The 8,589-nt window shown below is 45.2% G+C and overlaps 1 pseudogene; it reads right to left on the bottom strand.

Annotated features, from left to right (window-relative positions):
- Positions 1–8,589, bottom strand: part of LOC119570244 — a 13,763-nt pseudogene extending 5,174 nt beyond the window's left edge.

The following is an 8,589-nucleotide window of genomic DNA, read 5'->3' as shown; positions in this document are numbered from 1 at the left end:
GAGTTGTTCTTTATGGTGACGTGACGAGACACAAATTGCGAGTTTATGAGAGCCAATAAGAGCAATATAGAATAACATGATAATGAAACTCGACCTTAATAGTCAGTTGAAATTCAAATCGGTTCCGTTGCAAAATATTATGGCAAACAGTGAAGAGAACCGGCGGATAGTGGTTCCAATTTGAGGGTGAGGATCTTGATTTGCAGACTTGTCATCCCGGAATTATTGCTCAAGGTGAGGGATTATCCAAGACGGTATAAGGCCTAGATATTTCTCTGTGCTCTATCCTGCCAAAACATATAAAGGTGATTTTACAGACCAGGGACCGGATTTATTAACATTCTCTCGCTTCCCACAACGAACACATTTTCGAAACGCTTACGAGGTCACAAACACGACTCCATACGAGAAACATTACCGAGTTGTGTGATGCTAGCCGTAATGTTCATCGTGGAGACAAGTCACCCTCATAACCTAATGTAATCAAGAGTATGCAAGTGGGCCTTTTCTTCGGGGAAATTAACTAATAGGTTGGAAGCAATACATCTATGAAACATAGTAACACAAGAAACAATATGACATACAAATGAGAATGTCCTTTGCATAACGGTGGAAGCCGTGGAAATACTAGCTGCAGGCTTACTGAAAATCACTCAGAAGTTTAGTTAGTCATGAATTAAAAGACTTCTGACATCATCAGGCGCAAAATTCAAATGAATACTATTAAATTCCATCAGTATATCTAATAAATAAAATATAAATATTTAGACAATATAAATAGCATAATATATAAGCACAGTTCTATATACCTTAATGAAAAAGTATCATGGAAGCAAGGAATTATCAAATAAATACTGAATAAAACTTTTGCTGGATTCTTATACATACCTATTGTGCTGTATCATTTACCCTAACCTAACCTTAAGAGTGATATTTAAGCTTCATTATTTTCACTTATAGAAAAAGTGAATGTACTGAGTACAGCTGATTTAATTACATGTGTTTTTGTGATATATATCTATATCTATCTTATATCTGTCTATCTACACACTCACATTTGTGTGTGTGTATATGCATATTGTTTTGGGCAAATACCTCTCAGAGGAATTCATGAGAGCTTATACCAATAAGATGGTGCTCATTGATAAAAGTATTCACTGGTGAAAGTGGCTCTGTCTCTACCCTGGAAAAGTATCTACTGATATCATCACTTTGTTATAGTATGCTTGATTGACTTAACATAACACAGACATTTTGTCCTATTCTTTTTCTTATAGGTAATTGCTCATGTTATTTTTCTTTTTTTAATTCATCTTGTAACATAATTCTTCATAAAATCATCTCTTTTCTACAGGTGACAGACATTATTTTTGTTAGGCAGTTGATATGCCTCCTTTTGTTAAGCATTTAAATGCTATCAGTTTCGCTCCCCTATACCATATCACTGGGAATATATGTGTAAAAATAATGAGTTTAGACTTGTGTATTTCCTGGACGAGAATTCACAGGTGACGGCGGTTGCCAAGATTTTCTATTTAATTTATCATTTTTTTAAATTCTTTTTATATATAACGAATTGAGTTAATTTAGAAGTTAATTCTAATTCGATTAATATATATATATATATATATATATATATATATATATATATATATATATATATATATATATATATTAAACAAACATACGTGTTGATCCCAATAAGGGCAACACCCGTATTACACGTAGAAATGAGATGATCTTACAAAGAATGAAAGAAAAATTAAAAAGGGGGAAAGAAGATACCATTTTGTGGTTCGAGTGGCCACTTTCACTAATAAATGTTTGTATAGATTACCATCACATTCATACACACACACACACACACACAACACCCACACACACACACACACACACATAAATATGTGCGTGTGTGTACACACACACACACATGATTATATATATATTTATATACATATAAATATAAAGTATATATACACATATACTTTACACATATAGACGTATATGTGTATGTTAATACATATGTGTAAATATACGTTAATATATGTACAGTTGCGGAATATATTTCAGTACACTTGCTGTATCCAATTTTGTACGAGGTGAACACGAGGCTGCCAAGCTGCCCCTTTTTTTAAGATGAACACAAGGCATCTGAAATTGCAAATAGAGGCTCCCTTAATAATACAAGTAAATAATGTAGAGAGGAGGGCACCCTGAAAGATCCCCCCTCGTGCCGGATCCCCCTTCAAAAAATGCCCCTACAGCTCCCCTAACAAGCTGCACGTGAAAAAAATGCTGTATGAGAGGGGATTAAAATTTCGTTTCATTTAATCCGAATGTTTTTTTTATTTTGTCCTAAAATCTTACAGGGTTTCCCCATACAGTGCTGTACATATCTGAATATTGAAAAAAAAAATCATTCTGTTGAAATGGCCAGGTCATTCGCGATCTATTTTTACTTTTATTATTTTTTTATTTTTATTTTATTTTATTTCGGGGTGCCTCCTCCCTCACATTTTACTTTATCCCATTAATGAGCCTTATTTGCAATTTCAGATTCCCTTGCGTCCGCTTAAAAAGTTACTAGGCGCCTCCTTTTTCACCTCGTAAAAAATTTGAATACTATTCATAATGTTTTTTTTTTTTTTTGTCGTCCCCAAGTTTTGATTTCGTATTTCCTGGGCGCTGCACACACACACACACACACACACACACACCCCACACACAAAAACCACAAACACACACACCCCCCAACAACCCACACACCCCACACCTTACTCACAACAAAATGATAAAGCATAATATTTTCATTGTACCCCATGGGTTAGCGTAAGAAGTTCTAAAATAAAGAATATGATGTGATGTTTTCTTTTTAATTCACAGTGTCTTTTCAAAAAGAAAAAATCAATCACTTCAAAAGTTGGGTTAGTCGTTATTAGAGGTGTGCCAACGCCTATAGAAGCATTTAAAAAGGGTATCATGTTTTTTGCTAAGCTTTATTTGTTTTAGCGCCATACATATGGGGTGTAGGCAACGCACAAAAAGTAAAATACTCTTTTTTTTAGAGGTACAGCATGTTGGGGTGAAGCCTAGCCATGATGAGTGAGTTTCTTTGGACTGGGCGGCTTAATATGCCACCGCGATGTATACTCTCGAGTCAGGTCCGTAAGCTGCCGGTGATTGGCGGAGTCGGTTCCCCAAAACCCCCTGGACCTGACTCTACCGAGCGCGGAAACTCGTCGCACTTGGTCACCAAGCACCCCCCTTCCCAGTGTGGGGTCGCAAAACGAACCTTCGAATCGTGCTTTCTCCTGGAGATGGCGGGCTTTGCACGGTCATGTCGGTGTCGTCTCCTCGTGGTCCCCGGGGATGGTGTTTGGTTTTACTGTCTCCTTTGATGCCCGGGAAAAGGGCCCCTCATAGGGGGCGAGGGGGGGTTGGTGGGTCGTCTTATGAAGACATGTGAAGTTTGGGGGTCGGGGGGCAGTAGATGTCCGTTGCCGTGAGGGTTCGTAGGGGAGAGCAAACGGGGGCCATGGGGTCGCAAAGCTGCTTCCCGAATGCTCCCGGGTCCGATCCCCGGAGCTGACTAGAAAGTCAGCGGGGAAGCTATGGGGTTCCGTAGACCTCCTGCTGGGGTGCCCCAAGATCCTGCTTGAAAGACCCGTTGTGTAGGAGTGCCAAGGGTAAGGGCCACCCATGTCGGGGGGGAGAAGAAGCCGTGAGGGCCCCCTTTAAAGGGCGGTGTAGGCGCCCCCCACCCTTGGCCTGGGATGGTATGCTTTTTCCCGGGATGCGCTTCGGCCGAAAAGGATCACAGTGCCTCCAGAGCTCGGATTCGAACTGAGGACCTTGTCGGTGGGTGACGTCGCTGGAGCCGTAGCGAGAATCCAGGGCTGAAAAAGGTTTGGCAATGGTGGCCAGTTGTGTCCGGATGGGTGTGGCCTCAGGCCCCCGGTAAACCGGTCAATCATCGTCAGGACGTAGCTGAAACCCTTGGTCTGCGGGTGGGGACCGCTACGTCAAGGTGTACATGCTCAAAGCGGCCGTCTGGTACAAGGAACACCTGGGGGGGAAACTTGTGTTTCGGTGAACCTTCTGGTTACATTCGATGCGGGTGCGACACCACTGCCGGACGTCTTTATTGATCCCGGGCCAGACGACTTTGTGGGATGAGGTCCTGTTTTGCCGGATTCCCCTAGGGCGGGGTAAGTTTAAAAAACTGTGGGCGGAGTGAGGGGATGAAGGGGGGGGGTTCCCAGCGAGATGTCCAGAGGATGGTTCCCGGGAGCCTGAACTGCACCTGCTCTATGAAGGGAGGTGCCCCTCCGTGGGTGAGCCTGGGGAGGGAAGGGTCTGTTGCTGCTCCCGCGAACCAGCTGGTAGCGATGGGGGTGCTGCTCGCATTACCATGGATATCGAGACCCTGGATAGGGCTTTCTGCACCCTGGTTTTTGGTCCCCGGTGTGTTGTTGTCGGGGAAAACGGGGAAAACGAAACCCGGGTGCCTCTCTTCACGGGGGAAAGACGGCGATTTCTTTGTGCGGGGCAAAGGGTGGGGGGCTTTGGTCCGTCAAGTTTTGGGAAGTTTTCCCCCTGACATATGTCCGGAAGTTTTTTGTGGCCGTGTACTGAAAGGAGCCCCTTCCCGAAACACTGTCCCTTTTTTGTTGTGGCTGAGAGCCCCGTGAAAGAAGGGCCAGGGGTTTCCCAACGTTCCCTAAAATCTTTTTGAAAAACTGCTCCCAGGGCGGTGTCCGGGGCGTCGACGGCTTTTGACCTTGCTCCCTGCTGGGGTGGTTGAGGAGGGTCGCGAGGCTAAGGGTCCTTGCTAGCCTCGAAAGCTTCATCGCCTCAGAGGTCCAAGAAACGTCTCTCCGGCCCCAAACCGGGGAGGGAGCGGGGAAAATTTGCAGGGTGCCAAAAAAAGTGCACATTTCGGGATAACCCCCTGAAGAAGTTAATCATGCCGAGGTATTCCAAAAGCTGTGTCTTCATTTTTGGCTTAGGGAACTCCCTGAGCTGGCCCTTTCTCCTGAGCTGGGTAATACCGTCGGGCGGAATCGTGTGCCCTAAAACGGAGAGGGGGGATCCGAAAAGACTCTTACCAGGGTTGAGACGACTCCGGCTCCCTGCAAGCCAAAGAGGGCCCCGGGAGGTGCTGCTGGTGTTCCTCATTTTCTGCTGGCGATGAGTATATCGTCTTTAACAAACACCCTGTGGGCCGGGTGCATCGTCATGAAGGCGGGAAAGGGTTTGGGGCGGCGTTGCGGGTCCGAACGGCATTCGAGGAATTGTACAGGCCGAAGGGCGTGGTCCAGCTTCTTCGGTGTCCTCCTCGGCGAGGGGGTTTGGGGTACGCTTACGAGGTCGTTTTTAGAAAAAATCGTGCACCCGAGAGCTCCCGTGTGAAGGAGGGAGGTGCGGGGGGGGTAACGGCCCGGTGGGGGGGCTGTTTTGAGGTGCAAAACCCCCACAGGGACCCCAGTCTCCGCCCTTTCTTACGAACAAGGTGCGGGGAGATGCCCACTGGCCTGGAAGGGGTATGATGCCCCCGAGCTTCGATGTGCTCGAACTTCCCTTTGCATGGGGAAAGCGACTGGGCGAGGGGCCCTGCAGCGGGAAAAGCCCGGGGGGCCAGCGTGACATGTGGTTTGAGGGTGGTGGTGGTGCGTTCCCACTTTTATGGTTTGGGTCAGGCTGGAAACTCGCGCAGCATGTTTGTAAGGGACTGGTTGGCATACAGTGTATATCCGGGGACACGTACAGGGCCATGAGGCGTGGGTGGGGTCCCGATGGTGCACAAGGCACTCCCCCAAGGTCCACCGTGACCTGGTGACCAAAAAACCCCTCCGAGGATCGGGCGTACGTCGGCGACAAGGAAAACCCAGTCACTTCGATGCGGAGCGCCGCTGAAAAGGGGGTCAATGAGCGCTCACCGTATACGTTGATGGGCGAACAGTTGGCAGCCTCCAAATGTGCGAGAACAGGCGATGCTGCTTTGAGGATGCGGGAATGAGACTGACTTCCGCTCCTGTGTCCACCAAGAACCACGGGTTTTGAATTGTTGTCGCGGACGTAGAGTAGGCGCCGTCTGGGGCCGCGGGAGATCGGCGCTACTAGTTCCCGCGGTGTCCTTTCCCCCGGGCCACGAGAAAGGGGTTCGCACCGACGCGCCCTGCTGCCAAATCGGGAATGGTAGAACAGTAGCTACCGGGAGTCGGGAACGGCGGCGGCTGTAGGTGTGACGGTACTGGGGCGCGTAGTCCTCGTCCACGATCGCGGTTGGACCGGGGTGATGCAGGACTGCGATGGCGGGATCTGGGACGTGGTGAAGGTTCGCGGGCTGAAAGTTGTCGAACGGCAGTTGTGAGTTGGGAAACCCTGTGTCGGAGGGCTTCCAAATTTTAGAGTGGCGGAGCGGCTACAGCTGAAATTTGTGCGGTAGTCGGGATGGCTATGATCTCGTCCCTTTTGAGGCTAGTTGTTCAATAGGAGCTCCGACGCTAGTAGAGCGGTTTTGAACGGTCGCTGGTAGACGCTGAAGGAACAGCGGCGTAGAAGGTCGGGAGGCAGATGAGTGTTGGCACGGGAGAGAGTGCGTTGTATGTGCCGGAGTATTTCCGAGGGAGTACGGGTGTCAGGCGACAAGCTGTGAAGAGAGCGCGCAGCGCGTTTCATGGGGAAGGCGCGGCTCTCTGCAGGATTGCTTCTTTGAGGAGTTCATATGTGTTGTACTCGGGTGTGTTAATAAGGTCGCTGACGGAGAGCAGGAGTTCAGGCGAAAGGTTGGTGACCAGTATCCGATATTTGGTGGTCGGAGAGGTGACATGGCGTAGGAGGAACTCCTGTTCCACCTGCAGAAACCATTCAGGAAGGCAAGCAATGGTGCAGGTGGGCAAGGGGCTTCAAGGCGGCTGACACACTCATGGCTAACTGGGCTTTAACTCCGAGGGTCACCAGTGTGGTTGTAGGCAAACGCACAAGAAGTCAAATTACTCTTTATTTAAGTGTACACTATTTCGGGTGAGGCCTACCCGATGAGTGAGTGAGTTCTTTTGACTCGGCGGCTAAATAGCCACCCCGCGATGTATACTCTCGGGGTCAGGTCCGATAAGCTGCGCGGTGATTGGCGAGAGTCGGTTCGCCAAACCGCCTGGACCTGACTCTACCGAGCGGGGAAAACTCGTCGCACGTTGGCCCACCACACATAATGTTTAAAGAATGAAGTATTTTTTATGTTTCAAGATATATGCACTATAATTGATACTTGCTGTGTTGAAAGAAGGAGGAAATGCTGCCTCCAAAGGTGTTGCCATTTCAAGATAGAAATAATTCCGGAAATCGCAGTTGAAAAATATCCCACTACAAATCAACAATAACTAATACTACATGTTTTTTTTATCACTTGCGTGAAGAAAAACAAAGATGAAATAACTTAGGTATTTCCAAAAATAGATACTAAAGCCTCATTTATATTCTACCAATCACACTCTTTGTTTCAAACAGCTTAGGTTTTCGCGTCATTCATAAAAAAAATACGCTATAGTTTCATCGAGGGGCTACCAGATGTACAAAAGGGAGAAACCCAGCAAGTGTACTGAAATATAATTCCACAGCAGATATATACACATATATAGATAAATATTACTGACGTTTTTGATTCAAACTTCGCACCTGATGTTTCAGAACTCCTCTAATTTTACAGTAAACTACCCTTGAATAATTTTACATTAGGCCCACAGTAAGAGTTTTCATCGCCTCCACGCTTCGGCAAAGGCTATCCTCCTATTAATCATACTTTTTCCCGTTAATACACTCATAATATGTTGTTCCTACACTGATTAATCCCCCCCTTCCCCCCAAAAAATATATATGTATATATAATAATATTAATAAGTAACTAAATACAAAAATAAAAAAAATTAAAAGTATATTTGTTTTTTGTATTAGTAACTGAAATAAGCTGATAGGGTAAATTGTCCCCGAACGATAAACGTTACGATATTTTGGGCATATGTTATATAAACGATATCGTAATCTTTGAGATTCACTCGTTTCGAGATAACTTTAATGTAAATCCAAGCCCAGTGGGTGTTAGAGGGATCGGCAGTTTCTCTGAAAGAATTCGAAGGGGGCGAATATGCATCGCACATGCTAAATTTTGAATAATTTACCTCATCTTTCGCCGTACAATGTAATATTGTACACATCCACCATTTACACGACACACACACCAACAACACACACACACAACACGCACACACTAATATTATATATATATTATACTAATATATTATATATATATATAATATACATATATATATTATATATATATATATTATATATATATATATATATATTATATATATATATATATATATCATCATATTATATATATATATATATATATATATATATAATATATATATATATATTATATATATATGTTATATATGTTGTGTTAACATGAAAATGTGTTAACATGAAAAGGATGACCTGGGCATGTGTTAACATGAATGGACCTGGGCAAACATGACGCAACTGGCTGTGAGCGGGGTAAGCGGAGGAACAAGCCAAGACAGGGAG

The sequence above is a fragment of the Penaeus monodon genome, unplaced genomic scaffold (assembly GCF_015228065.2).
Source record: "Penaeus monodon isolate SGIC_2016 unplaced genomic scaffold, NSTDA_Pmon_1 PmonScaffold_234, whole genome shotgun sequence".
Lineage (NCBI taxonomy): Eukaryota > Metazoa > Arthropoda > Malacostraca > Decapoda > Penaeidae > Penaeus > Penaeus monodon.
Note: the sequence above shows the minus strand (reverse complement) of the source record. Positions and strands in the feature narration are given on the sequence as shown.